Source organism: Sarcophilus harrisii, chromosome 1 (genome assembly GCF_902635505.1).
Source record: "Sarcophilus harrisii chromosome 1, mSarHar1.11, whole genome shotgun sequence".
NCBI classification, from domain to species: domain Eukaryota; kingdom Metazoa; phylum Chordata; class Mammalia; order Dasyuromorphia; family Dasyuridae; genus Sarcophilus; species Sarcophilus harrisii.
Genome location: NC_045426.1, coordinates 452,962,273 through 452,983,679, shown reverse-complemented (window position 1 = coordinate 452,983,679; position 21,407 = coordinate 452,962,273). Strand labels below are relative to the sequence as shown.

Here is a 21,407-nt window from a genome sequence, read left to right as displayed (position 1 = left end):
CATTTGCCATGATGAACATGGAGACACAAGGGAATAGCCATTTCATCTGAATTACTATCTTGTTAATCTTATGGATTGAATGCTTTTCATTCTTTGTTTTCAGTAGAAAAATTTTTATTGTATTTTATGATCCATTATTATTTCATTATATATAAACTCTGTTCCTGAATTACTAGAAAGCTTGAGTAAGATCTACCCCAGAATAGAATAATGACAAAAGTCTTTGCTTTGGCAGATATCAAAATCAAACAGTAAACATTCATATTTTTTGAAATAAAGGAGATTATTCAAATAAGACTTGGCATGTAAGAGTTTCCCAGCAATCATCTTAACCAGACTCATTTCTGTTTGCACACAATTCCTAATAGTCTGTCTATACTTTCCTCACCCTTCTTGCTCCCTCTCACCAGAATCTTGAACTTTGCTCATAAGAAGCCAGGCTCTCTCATAAATCAGTTTTCATATTATTGTGTCATGAATCAATTCTCAATTTTACTTCTCAGTAATCTTTGCAGCAAGTTCAGTTCTCTAGTAGAATGTAAAGTCCTCCAGAGGCAAAAATTTCCTTGCTTGTTTTGTATCCCCATTGCTTAAGCATAGGTTCTGACACATGAATAAATCTCTCGTTCTCTCTCTCTCTCTCTCTCTCTCTCTCTCTTCCTCTGTCTTTGTCTCATTCTGTCTCTCTCTGTGTATCTTTCTGTTTCTTTTTGTCTCTGTCTCTCTTTCTCTCTATCTCTCTTTCTTTATTTCTCCTAGATATCTTTATTTTAAAATAGACAGGAAGGACAATCATAAGAAAAGAATTATATTGATACTTATTCTTCCTTGTACTATTGGCAAGCATCTTAATCTTCGAGATTGTTACCTTCATTTATTAAAAACTGACATCCCACCCCTAATTAGTTATTTCTCTAGTCCTATACAACTTCTTCTCAATTAGAAAGAGGGAAAGAGATGATTTGAAAAGAATTGAATATGCTGTTTGTTTATTTTTTATTTTTTGTGAGCCAATCAGAGTTTTACAGATAGAAATTGGCAAATGTCTGAGGCTGGATCTGAATTCAAGTCCTCCTGATTCCATAGTTGGTATTCTATCCATTGTGCCATCTAATAGCTCTTAGTGTTGCTTACTTAAAATTTATTTTAAAGTCTTTGATTTGGCTGAAATGATCAACCAGGTACCTTTTATAGCCACAGTCACTTCTAATATCATCTCATAAGGCTAGACGAATGTTGAGAGCTGATATCTTACTTGAGCTGGAGGTACAGAGCTAAGTTTTAGAGAGCTAAGGAATGACTGTAGATAAGAGATAATTGCCTAGCAAGGGATAGATCTCCCTTCATTTTCTCCTTTTTAAAATATCCTTCCCATATTGCTAGTTGATACTTTAATTAGATAATTGTCCATCTGCTCTGATAAGCAAAAAAGTACTTGGCCCCTAAAGAAGTCTTGATGGGCTACAATAATTTCAGTTTATTTTTTCAATGGGGATTGGATGGTAGAGAGAACCATGTATTGAAAACATTTTCCTTTCTTTAAAACTAATACTACACATATTCATGAAGGGAAAAGGGAGAAGAATATGTGTGTGATAATATGCACAATACATATTTAGATAAGTAGAACTTAGATAGAAAAATTCTAACTTAATGCTCCCCCTCCCTACCACTGCCAGCTATTTCAAAAGCTTTTTTGCTGATCTAGAGAATTAGCTTATAAAAAGAAATCAAATATAAATTTATTCTTTCAGTGGTACTGAAGTCATTAGGGAATTTATGTGATAAAATACATCTATTTAAATGAACATAGTGGCAAATTTCTAGTTCTTTATATTAGTCTTTTTTTAGTGCAATGCCTTAGCCTTTAATCTTATGCAATATGCCCTCATTAGTACCTTTATGGTACACTCAGGAGGCAGTAGCTTTAGTTGTTTAATGCTTAATTAGAACTCAGATACAGCCATTTCATTCAAAAGTAATAGTTCAACTCATGCTCATTTTCTCTGTCAGCCATTGTCTCAGTGCTGAAAGCTCTTTTATTAAATTATTATATTCTGTACATCCTATGTCGGAAGAGAAGATTGGGGTGGCTTATATTTGGAAAATGGCATTGTTCTTTTAATGATCCTGAGTCAATCATTTATCTAAAGAACATCATACCAATAGTGATAGTGTTACTACAGGGCTAGGAATCATGTAATAGCATGATACTAGAAGAATGGTGATTCAAAGGGCAATGGGAAAATGTGTGGTGATATAAATAGACTGTAGAATATTATCCATATTGGATATGATACTGCGGCTTGGGTAAAAGACATTATCAAGAACATTCATGAATGATAAAGGAAATGGACAAGTCACATCAAAGGAGATAACAGATGGGCAGCATGAATGCCCTGATATCTGCAAAAAATCAGGACAACCAGAGAAATCTGTTCAGAAGATTGTATAGCTCCTGTATGGAGGATTTATGGAAAGATATAGAAAGATATGATGGAATGAATAAGGATAGATAAGATATATATGGAAAATTAGATAGAATGAGGTAAATGAACGATGATCCTCATTAGAAAAGGTAATACCCTTTTTAATTTAATCACAGCTCCATCAAAATTTGTCTTTTATCATAGCAGACTATAGGATTTAGAGCTTTCACATTTTTTCCTATTTTTTCTTTTCTTTTTTTGATTTTGCTTTTTTACATCTTGATTTCTCATAAAGTCATTAGCTTACATTAGCTCAATGCTAATTTTTAAGAAATTATTTTACTGAGTTTTTGTACCTCCTTTCCCAGTTGACCAATTTTGCTTTTTAAGACATTCTTCTCTTCATTAGCTTTTTATATTACCTTTCAATTTTTTTCCCAATTTTCCCTCTATTTTTCTTACTTGATTTTCAAAATCCTTTTGGAGCTCTTCATGTTCTGAGGCCAATTCTTATTTTTCTTGGAAGCTTTGGATATAGAACTCTTACTGTCATCTTCTAACTGTGTGTTTTGATCTTCTTTGTCACCATAGTAACTTTCAATAGCAACTTTTTCTGTTGTCTGCTCATTTTCCTAGCCTATTTTTTGGCTTTTAACTCTTTGTTAAAGTAGGGCTCTATTTCCAGGGTGAAGGATGCACTGTTCGAAACTTCAGGGGTTTTGTTCAGCTGTTTTCAGATAACCTTCTAGGAACATGACCACAAGCACTCTTTTCTGCCCTGGAGCTGTCCCTGTTCCACTATAGCTGTAAGACCAAGTATTTCAAAGCAACAGAATCCTGTTTTGCTGACACCAGGGCTGGGGTTAGGATCAGGACTCACTGGCACAGCCTGTGCTGGGATTGCATGACAGACTCCCACCCTATTGCCACAGACCCTCTCTGCTGACCTTCCAAGTCCTTCCTAGTGTCTTGGGGCCGAGAGGTGCAGAAGCCACCAGTATCACAAATGCTTAGGGGTCCTGCCTTGCCAACACTAAAGCTGAGTCTGTGGCTGGGACTGTGCAGCCATGGCCTGTGTTCGGGTGGCATGCTGACCTCTCACCCTAGTTCCACAGACCTTTTCTGCTGACCTTCCAAGTCTTTGCTGTCTCTGGGATGAGAGGTCAGGAAGTCACCTGTCTTGCCACTGATTCAGAGGTTGTTGCTGCATCTGGGTCTGGGTCTGGGTCTATACTGGCATGCCCTGCTCCAGGGCTGCACACTGGACTTCCACCCTGATGTCACACATTTTCTGCTAAACTTCTAAGTTGCCTTCAGCTGGAAAATATTATGCTCTGTGTTTTTTGGGTGTTCAGATGCTCTAAAATTTGTTGAGTCATTATTTAAAAGAATTTGGAGCATTTTTGGGTAGAGACTGGGTAAACTCTTGCTTTTATTTCACCATCTTGGCTCTGCCTCTAGTCTGGCTGATCTCTGAGAGGTTCATCAAGTGAAATGATGACTTTTTGAGACCTTTTGTTTTGGTAACAGGAAGTAACGACAGATATCTGTCATAGCTTAGAAGAATTGATATTTTTGTTAACAGATCACAAGATTTGGAGAGGTTCATCAAGTGAATGATGACTTTTTGAGACCTTTTGTTTTGGTAACAGGAAGTAATGACAGATGTCTGTCATGGCTTAGAAAGATTGATATTTTTGTTAACAGATCACAAGATTTGGAGCAGAAGAGTATTTTGTAAATAATTTTGAGCTAGAGTCAGAGATAGCTGGCTTCAAATCCCAATTCAGACATTTATGAGACTCTGGATCAGTCCCTATAAAATAAAATTATAGACTTTTAAATATTGGAGAATGATAAATGATGAGTGAAATAGAATTTGACAATTAGATGGGACCTTAGCCACAATCTTGTCTAATCTCTTCATTTGATAGATAAGCAAATTGAGACTCAAAAAATTGGTGTTACTTGTTCAGTGCTGCACACTAATGAGTGGCAGAGCTAGGACTGTGACCCAGGACTCAAGAACTGGTTTTGTTATCTTTCTAGTTGACTCATATGCTTTATAAAATCTCACTTTAGATTCTTAGCTGATTGAGTAGTATATAATAGAAAAGTCAACACAAAAGATCCAAGTGTTTTAACACAAGAAAACATTCCTTAAAGCCATTTTAAACTTGTATTTTTCATAGAGGAGACAAGTGTGAATAGACAACTAAATAGGGAAAACATTTCTTTGTCAAAGCAAAGATTAGACCCAAAGAAAAAATTTGTAGTGGTGGTACATTTTAAAAAAATTTGCTGCAATCTTAAGAAGTACCTTTCCCACAGATTGTATCTCAAAATACTTCATATAAAGGTCCCTTTCTTCCCCACCTCCCTTGAAATGAGATTTTTTTTTTAATCAGCCATACAGAAAATTTTCAATAGATGATAGGACCTTCAGAAGGAAACCATTATTTTCTTCTATTTAGTTTTGAATATTTGGGCATTTAAAAGCACACAATGGCACTATGCATCATTATTACCTAATAGTAGTTAGCTTTCCTACATTAGATTCAATTCTGATGCTTCATTGTAGAATAGAGTTGACCTTAAGCTATGCCAGTTGAACACGGGCTCTGGCAGATTCTACCAAGCTGGAAGTGCGTCCAGGACAGTTCTGGCAATAGACTCCTTTCCAGGAGCCAGATGAGTTAAATACCAAAAGGCTCATTACTAGTAGTCTAGTAGCTTGGTGATGACTCCCTCAGCCATAGCAACCCATGAAACAAAGAATAATTCAAAAGGTTCACAATCCTGGGTGTCCCACTTTTACTTCTTCAGTGAAACTTGCAAAGTGGCAGAAAAGAAATCATGAATATTTAAAAAACATAGTTTTTAGATCCCTTAAATAGGTACCTTTAAAGGTAACATATATCTTGTATTTTCTATGTCTTCAATTCAATAAAACATATTTTACTTTTAATTACTCATTATGAAATGAATGTCCTTTGTTGGTCCATATTACACTGGTTTTTGGTTAAGAAAATATGATACTTATCCTAATAGGCAGATAAGGAGACCTGTCTGAATAGCTAATAGAAAAATATAAAGAATTTTATAAGCATTGAAGGCCATTATGAAGTATAATAAACTTTGAAAAGATAAGTCAGTATTGCCTTTAATGGAAATGGACAGCAGCATTTGTGCATAAGGAAATGCAGAATCATCCATAGAAAAGGTACTGTTTTAATCGGCTCAGTTTTGTTATTCATCATTACTGCTGGATTGTAGCTGTATTAAAATGTATTAAGATGATATGTAATAGTCATTCTTGAAAATATTCTATCCCATATGAAATATAATTAGCATCTATGCTATATTAACTTTTAATAACATCCAATAAAAATGCTTACCAGAAATTTTGTACAATGTTGCTTCATAATGCACAATGTGCCCCTTTATATCACCCAAAGAATAAAATGCCTGATTTTGGGGGTAGAGGCAGAGGAAGGGTATAGGAGAAGGAATGTCTAAACCTGTTATTACACAGTTGTAGTAAATTCTTGGTACGGAAAATTCTTTCACTGATGCAGATCAGTATCTTGAACTTAGTCTTAGTAAGTGATCTGAGATAAGTGATGTGTCCATTGTCACATGGCTAGAGCAGAACTTGAACTCAAGCGTTCCTGATTGTAAGACTAACCTGCTTACAATGTCATGTTGCCTCTTAATGAATTAAAAATAAGCAAGCATATCTAATTCTTAGGAGAAGTCAGAGTGCTATGGACAGAAATTTGTTCTTTGGAGTCATCAGTCAAATTCCATCAAGACTTAATGATATTGCCAAGAGATCAAATTTACCTCTTTTCTTTATGATTTCTAATTTACTACATTTACTCTTCCTTTTACTTTATACTTATACATTTATACTCTTCCTTTTAATTTAATCAAATTAGTTTGTTATATTATTGCTCTCTTGATATGGTCTCTAGTATAATAGCACTCTATGGATAATATATTTTCAATGTCACACCTGTTATTCACTGTCGTATCTAGAATAGCTTATGTAAGTGACAAATTTTCCCTTTCCACTGAATTTTATTTTAAATATGATAATGATGGTGATAATGATGATGATGGTGATGGCCATAATAGCATATGAACATTTACATAACATCATCATTTCTTGGATCAACAGATATGGCTTCCTCTTCAGAAAGTCTAGTTCTATCCTCCATGGAAACTGCCTCCTACCTGTTTCAGAGCTCAATATGTTCAATTATCCTCTCTCTCTCTTCCTTTTCTATTATCACATCCCTCTGCCCTCACTCCCCAACCTTCTGGTTGAAGCTAGATTTCCTCTGCCTCTTCTGATTTCTTGTTTTTTTTCCATTTAAAGCATTTTTGTAATTTCTCAGGCTTATAAAAATCTTCTTTAATAAAATAATTGCCCTTTTTGTTTTGTTCATTTTTTTAAATTAAAAAAAATTTAATTCAGTAACTTTTTTTCTCTCCCTTCCACACTGTTAAAAAAAAAAGAAGGGGAAAAAAATCCTCACATAGTTAAGCTAAACACATTTCTGCAAAGACTATATTGAAATACATATATGTCATTCTACTCCATCCCTTCTCTGTCAGGAATTGGGTAGCATATTTCATTATTAGATCTTTGGAATCATGGTTGGTCACTGCATTGATCAGCATTCTTAAGTCTTTTAAAGCTGTCCATTTTTACAATGCCATTATAGTATAAATAGTTCTGGTACTGCTCACTTCATATGTTTATATACGTTCATTTAACTTTTCACAGGTAAAGGAATGTCCATCATTTGGGGAATGATTGAATTATGGAATATGAAATATAGTGGAATACCATTGGGCCATAAGAAACCACAAAAGGGAAGGTTTCCAAGGTACTTGGGAAGACTTGTAGGAACCTCCTATTTGTATTGTTGCACATGTATAGCCTCTGATTTGCACTGATAAGAGTGCAAAGTTAATGCAAGTAGAATTCCTCTTGTTTTCCTTACTTTCTTTGCTGGAACCTTATACTTGTTTTTTAAAAAAATTCTAACTCTTGTTCCTAATTGTTATAGCAATTCATGGGATTGGTAACAAGTTCTCATTAAATTGTTCAAAAATTGCTAGTTCAAAAAGATTTAGTGTTTAGTTTGACTAACAATTAAGATTAATTAGTAGATGGAAGAATTGGTAAACAACCACCATTTTTTATCAAAATTCCTTAGTCCATTCAGTTCAATGTGTTAAGAGGGTTTATCACTTGAGTATTCAGCTTTATTTATAGTAGACCTCATCTTTTTTCTCTTCTTTGGCTCACTTACCCATTGATCTATTTAAATAGACTGCTACTAAAAAGCAGTGACTTCTCTTAACTATCTACAACGGGCTTTTATGGGGAAATCTCATTTCCAAATATTTTTTCTTTGTAGGCTTCTTTAGGGACATATTGTTTTCATTTTTGTTTTTGAATCCCTGGGCTTAGAACAGCACTTCCTTGGATAGAAGGTACTAAATAAAAGCTTATTCATTAATCTTTCTTTTACTATTTCTTCTTCCTCCACTTCTTCCTATAATTCTGGCTTCCTCACTGTCTCAAAATCTTCTTGGTATCTCACAATCAGGTTTATTAGTCATGCAGATAATATGAATGTGACAACTTCTGGCAAGGTCATTAGTAAACAAAACAAAACAAAACCCTTAGGATTTGGATATAACTCTTCCTAGTTTAGAAAGATAGGAAACTAATGAGATCTGTTCTTAGAGCCCTTGTATTGGGACCAGGAGAGAGTAGATATTTCAGATACTCTCTGTACATGGTGGAGATTTAGAGGAAGCAGGGAGAGAGGAGAGAAGCCTGTGTCACCAACACCTATAATTCCTATCTTCAAGACCATGACATAAGACTTTTAAATGGACAAGGAGTAAAGTATTGTTAAGGAGTTCTTTGAATATGACAACTTTATTTGAGTTGTCATATGAAATACTGGATCCCAAGTATGCAGAAAGTTGTGAATTTGCAAAGAATGAAGCACCCCCTCTCCTTACCCAACTGACATAAGGTGGATTCTTTGGGGGTCCTTTGGAGTCAAAACAGGTGCCAGTCAGTCTTCACTAGGATGGGAAACTGCTTGTGCAGGTGGGACCCTTGTAGATAAATAGACTATCATAACTTCATGGTTCAGCAGTTCCCAAAAGAAAAAAGGTGGATTTTGCCATTGTCTTGTTCCTCCCCTTCAGGAAGAGTATAAATATATATTTACTGTATTTTTACTATTTTTACTGTACTTCCCCCCTCCAACCTACTCCCCATTCTATGCCCTAAGTGGAAATTTGTATTTTTTCTTCTTCCCTTTGTTGTACTGTCCTAAATATACAAACTTCTATATAGATTCTTTGGGTACTACATGCATGTTCATGTCTCTTATAATAAAACTAGTTTTCATGTAAGTTTCACAGAAATGGAGTTGTGATTGCCTATTGACAGAATAGGACTGTGATTTTTTTTTTTTTTTTTTATTACTGGCTACTTGTTTCAACAGGAGTTCTGAGAAGAAAAACAAAGAAAAATCCCCAAAACCAAAACATCACTAGAGGAACAGAATTGTTGGTTCCTAGCTACCCCTGTCTTACTTCCATTTAATCGTAAAAAAAAAAAAAAAAAAAAAAAAAAAAATCTGTCAAAGAATACAATTGTCAGATTTAATATAATTTCTTATAAATACCTTTGACTAATCCTGTCTTATGTCACCCAGTTTCCCTGTTTTCAGGATAAGGACACAAAGAAAGCCAAACAGGAGATAAATCTTTCCTCACATCGACCTGAGAGTTCTAGCTCCTTGTTAGAGAGAGTCATGTTTTCTAGCTGGGGATATCAGTTCAAGTCATTGCAGAACTATACTTTTAAACCCTGAATTATTTCAAATATGAACCCAAATTACAAATGTGCCCCATATACAAGAGTCTACAAATGCCTAGGTGTTCCATTAACATTATCTTTATTTACCCATGAGAGAAAACTGAGGTTCACACAGATTAAATGTAATGTCCATGGCTATTTTTTTCATTTCTCAGGCATTTATTAAATACATATTATGTGCCAATAATTAAGCTAGTAACTAGTGATATAAAGATAAACATTTACTCAAGAAGTTTACAATAATTGTTTTTAAATATGTAGAGAGCTAAGTGCACGTAAAATATGTGTGAAGTAAAAAGGAACTAATAGTGTGGAGAGGGCACTATCCACTGGGAGTATTAGGAAAAGGCACCATAATTTTTCCTAGTCATTTCCAAATCGAATCTATTTTCTCTTTATTCATTGTCTTCCTTATTAAGATGTTATCTCTTCCTTTAAGGGCAAAGACAATTTCTTGCCTTTTTTTTTTCTTTTTTTAAATCCCTGGTACTTAGAACAGTATCTGCTACATAATTACCACTTAATAAATGTTTTTTTTTTCATTCATCGTTTCTTAATTTTTGTAAAATGTTGAACCTTTAAGAAAACTAAGGGATCAAAGTGAGGAGGGAATGCATTCCAGACAAGGAGAACTGTCAATGTAAACACAGAGTGATAGAAAATATCATGCTATGTCAGGAGGTAATATGTTGGCATGGACAGAGCAGGGAATTGGAAGTCAGGACATGAATTTAAATACTTCTTTAGAAAATTTACTAATTCTGTAATCCTGTGCAAGATGGAGATAATAATGACCTGCCTCACAAGCTAATTATAATACTAAAATGAGAAAAATATCTGTGAAGTGGTTTGCTAAACTTATAGTACTATAAAAAATTTTAGTTATTATTATTATGGTATATTTGGCAAATAGAGTCAGTTAACTCATATTGAAGCGAAGATCTCAACTGAACATCTCTGATTTGGGAATGTAATTTCCAAACATAAAATGGTTTCCATAGTAAATACACCAAAAATCCTATATAGCTGATTTTCAAGGCAGCATGATATAGATTTGAATGAACAAAAACCTGGATTCAAATGTTACACCATACATTTGCCAGTTGTGTACCCTGGGCAAATCAATTACTTTCTCTGAAACTCAGTTTCTTAATCTGAAAAAGGAAGGGGTTGGATTTGTGGTTTTTTCAAACTCAAATAGAAACATGCCACTATATTGTACATAAGGATGTCAGAGTTGCATATTGACTTAATCTGAAAATGTAATATTATCTGTGTTTTATTAAATTTTTAAATATATTTTGTTTTACATTTCCCAATTACATTTTAGTCTTTTTTTTCTAAGTTTCTCTGGACTAGATGACTTCAAATTTCCATCCATATCTAAAATTATTACATTTATTTCTACAGAAACTTGAATGATACACAATTGGTTATTGGAAACTGTGGGAATATGTGCTACAAATATTTATGTTCTTTTTTTCCCTAAATATACAAAGAGCTACTAAAGAAGATCTAGTGTCTAGAAAATCTTGAAAGAAGAGACAGAACCAATGTGAATTATGAGAGACAAAGAAAAATTTCATAGCACTAATAGCTTTTGAAAACTTTTTGAAAAATTATATAAGACTACTTAATTGAAAATGAATTGACAAGATCAGAGCAACCTCTATTTTGAAACATTCAGTACAGATGGCTGTTTAAAACAAACCCATTGAATTTCTAGACTTTTTCTACACAAGATAAAAATCAAACAGAGATGATAGTTTCTTTAAATTTGGGGAAGCTAATGAAACTTCCTGGCCAGCCGAAACCAGATCTCCTGGCACTCTGCAGCAGATGCTTTTTCTAAACAGAATGCTTGTCAAATGCACTTGAGAGACTTCACAAATAATACAGCTGAGAATTAATTTGAATGATATTCATGCAAGTGATACCCACTGAGCAGGAAGGAGTTGACATGTGGGTGGGGAAAGTCTCCCTTAAGCACATACAGGTGACAGCTGGAGGAATTTTCACATTCTTTTTCTTCAGCCATAAGGGAAAGACAAATGATTTCCATCCTCCTCTACCTTTTCATTCATGAAGTTCAATTTGGCAAAAAAAATGTCCTAAAGAGACAGAAGTCTGAATTCAGTCATTCATTCATCTATCTGTTCAATTCCTATTATCTTTAAAGCACTGAAGGTGGGTGGGGGAGATGGCTCTTAGAGACCATCTGTGAACTCCCTCATCTCCCTCCTCCACACTTCAAACCTCCTCACTTTGCATTCATCTTCTCCCTCCTTTCCTTCTGTCTCAGAGGAAGAGGTGTTCTCTTATCCTTGCCAAGACTAACCACTCCCTACAAAAATCCAATATCTCTGATCCATTTCATCCTATCTCTTTTGGGATTTGAGGCCATCAATCATTTCTACTCTCTTTTGTATTGTCTTTCCCCCACCCTTATTTCCTTAAATTTAGAAATATGGTTACAAGAGGAGTGCACTGGTAAATATTTAGCAATCAGCTCTCAGTGGGAGGGGGTATACATATGACTCATTTTTAAATTTAATCTTCATTATTAAGATTTTTCTTTCATTTCCTTAAGCCTAGACAATCGACCATACAATAAACCAATTACCAATTTATAGCATTTCCTGCTTTCCAAAGTTTAAATGCTCAGGTTGAAAGTTTAACAAACTGACTCTCCAGTCAGTATGAAATGGCTCTAGCACACCCCTCCATATCTCCTAGCCTAAAGATCTTAAGTGGCTCCTCTCTAGATACTGTCTCCTTTCTTTCTGCACAAATAGTCTATGTTCACTATTTCTTCATCCAGTACCCCAATGACCATTGCCATTTTAGTTAAATTATCCCACAATTGGATTTTGGTTTTTATTACTCTTTTGCTCAAACCTAGATAATCTTTACTTAAAAAAAGAATTAGGAATTTCTCTTCCTTTTTTTTAAAAACAAAAAATCCTCATTTATCCAAATGAATAGCTAAATAGAAAATAAGAGAAGGTATATATAGGAGAAAATATACCAGACAGTATAAAGTAAAGAAGCTCTCCCAATGGGATCCAGATAGCAGATCAACAGAGTCTCAGATCTCATTAAAGTGAAACCCAGATTTCTCTCTGAAGTCTTTAGAATAGAAATCTGGATTTAGGGATTAATGGAGATTCCCAGATCCTTTCATGTTTTCCCAGATTTTTTCCCTCATGAACCTGAAATGGGGTTGGCCGTTTCTATATTCTCTCTCAAAATTGGAAACCAGAAGAGCCCAAGCTTCCTAATGTTAAATCCGGTTAATCACAAGCATTTATTAAGCACTCATTCAGTGTCAGAGGATATATGTGTTGTGTGTGTGCTCTGCGTGTGTCTGTCTCTCTCTCCCCCTCCTTCCTTTCCCTACTCCTTTTCCATCTTTTTCCTCTCCCTCTATTCCTCCCTCCCTCTCCCACTTTATTCTATCCTTCTTCCTCCTTCCCTTTCCCCCTTTTTCCTCCTTCTCTTCCTCTTTTTCTCACCCATTCTCTCCTCCCTTCTTTCCCTCTCCCTCTTCCCCTTTCCTCCTCTTTTTTCCTTTCTCCCTCTCACCTTTCTTCACTTCCTTTCCCCTTCCTTTCTCTCTCCTTTCTCCCTTTCTCTTTGTATATTTCTGTCTGTCTTTGTTTCTGCCTCTATCTTTCTCTTTCACTTTCTCATTCCTTTTGTCTCTCCATGTTTTGTATATATAATTGAATTCACATATGTTAAACAGCTGTATGATGTAACTGTGCTATATCCAAAAAGAGGGAGGTATACTTTATTCTCTGTCTTGGATAGACAACATCTAAGCTCTATATAAATGGTATTATTACTACATTATCAACAGCTTCATCAACAGTATTTATCTAAGCCTCCATCTTCTTATACTTGGGTATAATTTAATATTTATCTATTTTGAATTTCATTTTATCAGGTTCAACCCAAATTTCCAAAGTTTCAAGGTGCTTTTGGATCTTAATTCTCTCATCCTCTGTGTTAGCTATCCTTTCCAACTTTATTTCACTTGTAAAGTTGATGAATAGGTTATCTATGTTTTTATTCAAGTCATAGATGAACAATGTTAACCAGAATAGGACTAAGCACAAATTTCTGGGATCCTTCATTGGATACTTCCTGCCAAACTAATCAAATTAATTAGCTATTTCTCTTTTGAGTCCATCCATCTATCCTTTTTGTGGTACTTTTCTGATTTTCCAAGATCTTTCAAATATTAATACCTTTCATTTCTCTTAAGATCCAGGGATTTAGTTTATCTGGCCCAGATGACTTGAATATATCAAGGACAGATATTATCTTACTATTTAGTTATTTGTTTTGGGTACCAGATCCATGTTAGTTATTTTTGCTCTGCCATTGCTGGTGTGAAGCTCTTTGCCTTTTTTGCAGAGAAAGCAGAAATAAACACAAATTGATCACTTCTGCTTTTCCTCTGTGGTTAGTTATCACTATGTCATCCTCCCTAACCAAAGTTCGCATCTACACTTTGATCCTCTTTTATTTCCCTTTCCCAATATAGATACAAGCACCTTTTTTTTTTTTTTTTTTTTTTTTTTTTTTTTTTTTTAGTTTCCTTTGCCAGCCTTAGCTCATTTTGAGGCTCAGCATTCCCAAACTTATATTTACAAGATTACAAAATGCTCATAATATTCCCTCTGTTAAATGACCTTGCTTCTATTTTCTTTACACTGCTTTTTAAAATTTTAAGCTTCTTAGTAGACTTCATATAAGATCAAATTTCCTTTCCTTTTCTGTCACAAATGCTCATAATTTTACCAGAATGGCTAGATTCTCATCACTAATAAAAAAAAAAAAAGAGAGAGAAAGAGAGAGAGAGAAAGAGAGAGAGAGAGAGAGAGAGAGAGAGAGAGAGAGAGAGAGAGAGAGAGAGAGAGAAACTTTGGTTAGGTATTTGTGTATATACAATATATATATTTTGGAGGCCATGAGTTTTACTCCTGACTCTTTCCTTGTATTTTTTCCTCCAGTGAATTTCTGTATCTCAGCTTCTATTCGTTTTTCTTTCTTTCATTTTAGGGACAATCAAAGGAATTTTTTCCTCTCTCTTCTATCCTTTATACATAAATACATATCAACATGCATATATTATATTCTTTAATACTCCTTTGATTATATTTCCCAGATCCTTAGCAAAGAGATTCTTACCATATTTTGTTTGGCGTTTTGTATCTCTGCCAAGGAATCTCTATACATTGGAATTACAAATTTCTGTTGCTCTTTACACTTTCCTCGGCTGTTTTTTTTAAAACTGGATGAGCTCTCACTTGGTAATACCTGTTAATTCTTTCCAACAACCTAGAATGTACAGATGTTCTTTGAGTCCCTTTCCCTTCTTCTCCAGGAGAACGTGGATCAAGCAATTATTTGCTGTGGCAATAATATAAACACTATATGCAGTGGATGAATTAGACTATAATTTTGCTTATTCCTCATAATGGTAATTTTTCTGACTTGTTTCTTTAAACCAGGGTTTCTTAAACTTTTTCCACTAACAACCCCTTTTTCCTGAGAAATTTTTATATAATCCAAGATATATTGGTATATAAAGTAGGTATAAAAATAATTTGCTGATAATAAATCATAAAGAAATTTATTTTAAAACAATTACTTGGCACACATATAATTTTATCATTTATTAAAGACAAAAACAAATTTGCATATTAGTGAGATGGGTGTGCTTGTTTATTTTTACATAAAGAATTAAATCTTGGAAGACTATTTGATACCTTTTATAGATGTTGAATTTTTCAGAACGTCCACATTTGGTTATGCAACTCCAGATGGGGTCATGACCTACAGTTTTAGAAGCTTTTCTTTACTGGATGATTTCAGAGAGGCCTGGAGAGATTTACATGAACTTACATAAATTGATGCTAAATGAAGTGAGTGAAACCAGGAAAATAGTGTGTACAGCAACAGCAAGGTTCTACGATGATCAATTCTGATGCACATGGCTTTTCAATAGCAAGATGATTCAGGCCAGTTCCCAGAGAGAGGACTATGGGGACTGAGTGTGGATTGTAATGTAATATTTTCATTCTTTCTGTTGTTGTTTGCTTGCATTTTGTTTTCTTTCTCTTTTTTTTCCTTTTTGATTTGATTTTTCTTGTGCAGCATGATAATTGTGGAAATATGTATAGAAGAATTGCACATGTTTAACATATATTGGATTACTTGCTATCTAGGGGAAGAGATGGGGAGAAGGGAGGGAAAAAATTGGAATACGAGGTTTTGCAAGGTGGCTGTTGAAAATTATCTATGCATATATTTTGGAAATGAAAAGCTTTTTTTTTTTTTTTTAAAGCTTTGCTTTAAATTACTTGTGAGTACTTAATAAGCCATCAATCCTGAGCACAAAGTTGTGACTTTTTTTAATAGTCAACTATCACTTCCTGATTATTTGACAATCACCTCAAATTGCTTTCCTTTTTTCAACATCAACTCTAGAGCCACAGCTACACCCACCTATCCTTCATCCTGCACCATTTTCTTTTCTGTTTCACTAATTTACACTTTCATCTTGTCCATTCTATCAATTAGACTAACCTTCTAATTGTTCTACTTATATTTCTTTCTTATCATATCTTGTCTTGCCAATGCCCTACTCCTTATTCTGCTTGAATTGACCTTTTTAAGTTTTATTTCTAATCCTTTAAATTTTCTTTAATCCTCCTCAATCATTTTATATTCTCCTTAATTATTCTTGTTCCTGATACTCTTACAATGCAGAAGTTGAATCTAGATCAGTATCAGGATCTGAATATTGTTTTTCAGATCACCCTCAATTTATCCCAAATTTTACTAAATTTTTTTCTCCCCAAATTCAACTTCTGAACTACTTCACTAGTGCAATAATGGTAGCTATCATTTATATAGTACTCTGAGATTGACAAAACTATTTACAAATATTGCCTCATTTTATCCTCACAATCCTGAGAGGTGGGTGCTATTGTTATCCTATTTTACAGATTAGTAACTAAGGCAGACAGAGGTTAAATGACAAATTTATCTGAAGCTAAATTTGAACCTGTGGTTTCCCGAGGCCAAATCTAGCCTCTAGTCACTCTACCATTGAGCTTGCCATCAAGTATGACCCATGAATGACTATGCTAAGGTTGATCATAATCTGGCTCCAGCCTATCTTTCCAGTCTTATTTCATAGAAACTTTTTTTTTCATTTCAAAGTTTACTACTCTAAGTTCTTTGATTTTGTCTTGTCCTCTTCTGTTTTTTTTTTTTTTTTACAATTATATAGCCCAAATTCAAAGCCTAAAACAAATTCTCTGGCCCCTTTTAATTTTGTTTCAAGGGATTGTTCACTGATTATCTTTGTAATAAAGTCTTACCTGATCCTTCCAGGTAGTAGCATAATTCCTTCTTAATCTCACTCAGTCACTCAGTTTTCTCTCTCCTATGAATGAATAACTAGGGAGTGAGAAAGCAAAAGAAATCATTTTAATGATTCTTCTATGTATGATGGTGAAAGAGGAAAAGAATATGTAAGAGCCTTAAGTGTTTATAAAACCAAAGGAAGATTTTGGGAAGAATTTAGAGGACTAGACATATTTGAAGGCAGAGGAAAAAGCCAATAAAGATGGAAAGATTGATCACATAAAACAGTAAGGATTATAGATGAAGCAAATCACGGAGGGGAAATAGGAAGGAATAAGAATGAAGGATTGAAAGCACAAATAGAAGGGAGTAGACCTTCAAAGGGAGAAGGGTATTTCCTTTACATTGGTGGGGTATGAGGATGGGGAGCATTTCCAGAAAATTTGAGGTATAAATAATATTCCAAAAGTGAAAAAGGGCAACAAAATACAATTTGTTGTTGCTATACAATGCTATACAATTTATAGCATATGAAAGAGAAGGTAGACAAATATTAATGTAGCTCTCAGCAAACTATTGGCTTTTTAAAAATTTTAATTCCCAAACAAAAAATAGATGATTATAAATGTTGATTATGTTGGGAATATAGTAAATGTTCAAAATGTTTGTAAATAAATAAACTATTTGTAATATGGCTGTTTCCTGTCAATAGAGGTACTTCTTAAAATGTAGATGAAGTTCCTTAAATATCTGACAAAAAGAAGACCCTAGGTTGCCAGGAGGGAGTGTAAATTTTTAAGTAATAGTAATAAAAGTTTCCTTGACATGCTTGCAAGCTTCAGATAATCTGGAAGGCTTGGGGAAATAATTTCTGAGGGATCAGAAGGGAATAGGGACATTCAGTGGATAGTTATGGTTCAAAAGAAGATGAGATCTAGGCTGTGGAAAAGGTTAGCTTAATAGCTAAGATGGAAAATTCCATGTCCACTGTGAAAAGACCTTTCCTTTGATCTTTTATTGGGACATAATCTATGATGGAGTATGTTTATGTCAAACACACCTAAGTGGTTCTATTTAAAAAGAAATTGATGAAATAGTATGATATAGTAGATTAATTGAAATTCTGTCTCAGAAACTTACTAGTTCTGCTAATTTAACTTTTTTGTGCCATCATTTCCTCCTCTTTGAAGTGAAGGTGTTGGGAAGGTCTCTTCCATCTCTAAATCTATAATTCTTCTAATTTCTTATTACTATTTTTTCTATCTACCCTCACATAAAATCCTGGAAAGTTTAGGGTAGAAAATTGTTTCTCATGTATGGAAGCTACTTTTTTGACTCTGAAGCAGAAATTTAAACTTTCTCCAATGACAAGTTTCTAATCACAAAATTTCTGACTCCATAGTCCTGTCCCTAATTCTTCCATTGCTCAATGTGAACAGCAGTGTTTGTAATACCAATGATAGTCTTATCATCACACAACTCAGAAAATTTGATTGACATAAGAAGAGGAAGATCTCAGGCAAATAGGGACTGTGAGCAGTGCTACTATATATGTGTATATGTGTTTACACACATACATATGTACATGAGTGTATATACATATATATGTGCATGTATTTGTCAGATGCCTTATATGGAATTGTCATATCCCTTCCAAGTAGTTAACAATTACTAAAATGGTAGAATTTTTGCAGCTATGAAATTCTCTCAATGACAAAGGACAATTTTCTGCTTAGTAAATATTATCATCATTAGCATAATTTGCTTGTAAGTAAATTAAGCTATCCCCTCGATCAATGTACTAGTATAAGGTCTTCTCAATATTATATAATTGTGATAACAACCACTTATGTCCATATAGCACTCATAGGCTTCCATCTCTTATAAAAAGCAATACGTCATCACCAGAAGGTTAGTTACTGGATGATTTTTTTTCTTGCCACAATAAAGCCAGAAATGTAGGAAGAGAAGAATTAATTAGCTTTAAAAAGTTCTGTGTATTTGATGAACTAAGACTATTAAGGTTGAAGAAGAGAAGGCTTGGGACTGAGTAGCTATTAAAGCATGTGAAAGAATGCCACATAGGAGAGGAATTAGACTTGTTCTGCTTAGTTGCCAGAAGTTAGGATTAGAGCAGTGGATGAAAGTTGAGGGAAGCATATTGAAATTCAAGGAAAGGAGAACTTTCTAACAATTAGAGCTCTATTAAAGGTGTCTTGGGTGGTAGTGAGTTGTTCATTCTAGGCAGAGGATGGACAACCACTTGTTAAAGGGAGCCTTATTCATGTTTTAACTGGTCTAGATTCCATTTATCCCCTCACCCCATTAAATTTTATTATTTTTATAATCAATAAACATTTTTTTCTTCCATGCTTCCTTCTTCCCCAGTTGAATAATTTAAAAAAGAAAAAAATACAAACATTCACAAACAAAACAAATTCCCACAGTGACCATGGACAAAATGTTTGTCTCATTCTGCATTTTAGGCATCTCATCTCTCTGGCAGGAGATGAATAGTGCATTTCATCTTTGGTCCTCTGGAATCAGGGTTTGTCAGTTTACTGATGAGAGTTGCTTTTCCTTATAATGTTATCATTGTATAAATTGTACTTAATATTTTCTCACTTGTATTTATAAATTGTTGGTTGTTTTTGTTCATAGAGGTTTTTGCAATTTTCTCTGAAACTACTCAATCTTATTACATATATTATATTATACTTATTTAGCCATTCTCCAATTGGTGGGTATCTACTGAGTTTCCACTTTCTTTTGCTGCTATGAAAAGTGCTGCTATACATATTTATTTTTGGCAAGGTAATTGGGGTTAAGTGATTTGCCCAGGGTCACACAACTAGTAAGTGTTAAGTGTCTGAGGTCAAATTTGAACTCAAGTCTTCCTGACTTCATAGCCCATGCTTTACCCATCATGTCATCTAGCATATTTATATATAAATATGGGTCTTTCCCCCCCTTTTCTCTTCTCTTTGGAGTACATGCTTAATAGTAGTATAACTAGTTTAGTTTAGTAACTTTTGAGGCACAATTCCAAATTGCTTTCCAAAATGACTACACCATTCATATTTCCACTAGAAGTGCATTAGTGTGCCTATTTTTCTGCTTTGCTTCCAACGTTTGCCATTTTCTTCCTTTACCATCTTTGCCAATTTAATATGTGGGAGATAGAACTTCAGATCTGCCTTAATTTTCAGCAAATATTAACTACTTAATAGGTGCAAGTATTGTACTGGACACTGACTTCTAAAGGTCCCTTCAACTTTGAGTCTCGACAATTCTGTAAAAGGCAGACAGGGTGATTAGAATTGCCATTGATGAGTAGAATGCCACAAATGGATGATATCATGGATCCTTGAAGTATTAAATTCAAAGTAAATAACGGTCTGTGATGAATCAATGTCTTTCACTGGAGCAGTCTAGCTAGTTTGTTTACATCATTTAAAAAAGCATTAGAATGAAACTACTATTCCTTCCTTTGCTTTTTTCTTCTTTGAAATAGCAACAAATATTGATGAAGCTTTTAAAAGCTGGATCTTTTTTGTTTCTATTGAAGGTATACCAAATGTTGTAAGTAAGAAATCACATTTAATTTTTGTTCTCTTTTTTCAGGATTTTCTGGAATGGAAAGGAGAAAAATTACTAAATAATTCTACCAGGGCAGATATTACAAAAAATAGCAGTTATAACATATAAAGAATAATATTAGTGGAGATGATTAGTATCTCATTAAAGGCATTATTCTGGAAGAGAAACTGAAATAAAACGTATGGTCTCAAACATTTATAAATAGGTTCTCAGGATATGAATGACTAAAAGTGAACTAGAGGTTTTAATGCAAGGAGAAGTATGAAGGAAGTTTTTTGGAAGGGATCAATGAAGAGAAAAGGAGAAGTAATATCATGTTGGGAATATATATTACAGATCAATTGGCCAGAAGGGGGAAATGGATAGGAGTGGAAAACATTACAAACTGGTGCATGGAAGTATGACATAATAGTAATAAGAGATGTCCTACTATTTGGAAATTTGCTAAATCTCTGTCTCTGTCTCTGTCTCTCTTTCTTTTCCTGTCTTCCCTTCCCTCTTTGTTCTTCCTCCCTTCCCCACTTCTTTCCCCTCTTCTCTCCTAAAAAGAGAGCAACTGTTGAACTTGAAAGGGCAGAATTAAAATGCTTAACAGAGAACAGAAACACAAGCCAATAAGATAGTAAGATACTTGTCCTCAGAGAGTTCAAGTCAAGTCCTCAGGGCTAGATGACCTATATCCCAGAGGATTGAAAGAACTGACTGGTGTGATTGCTGAACCATACTGTTGATATCACTCTGAATAGTTTGTGCAGAATGGGAGAAGATCTGAAGAACTGGGGAGTGGCAAATGGGGACACAGCTTAAAAAGAAAACAAAAAAGTTTTCACACTGTATATATGACAATGACTTTGACTTAGTTTCTGGTGTAATGTAAAATGTATTACTAAATATTTGGTTTTTGAATTTTTTGGAAAGGAAACTATGAGAGTAGGTATTATCAAATTTTTTTTAAAAATTGAATTGCATGTTTTCATCAGTAACAGGTCAAGATAGATGAAAGTTACTTCCTTTCTGACATGGTTTCTAGAATGGTAAAAGAAGAAAATGCTAGATGCTTAACACACCTG

General features: G+C 34.2%; 1 pseudogene; it reads right to left on the bottom strand.

Moving 5' to 3' along the window:
• The window catches only part of LOC116420598, a 132,730-nt pseudogene that overhangs the window by 101,533 nt on the left and 9,790 nt on the right, over positions 1-21,407 (bottom strand).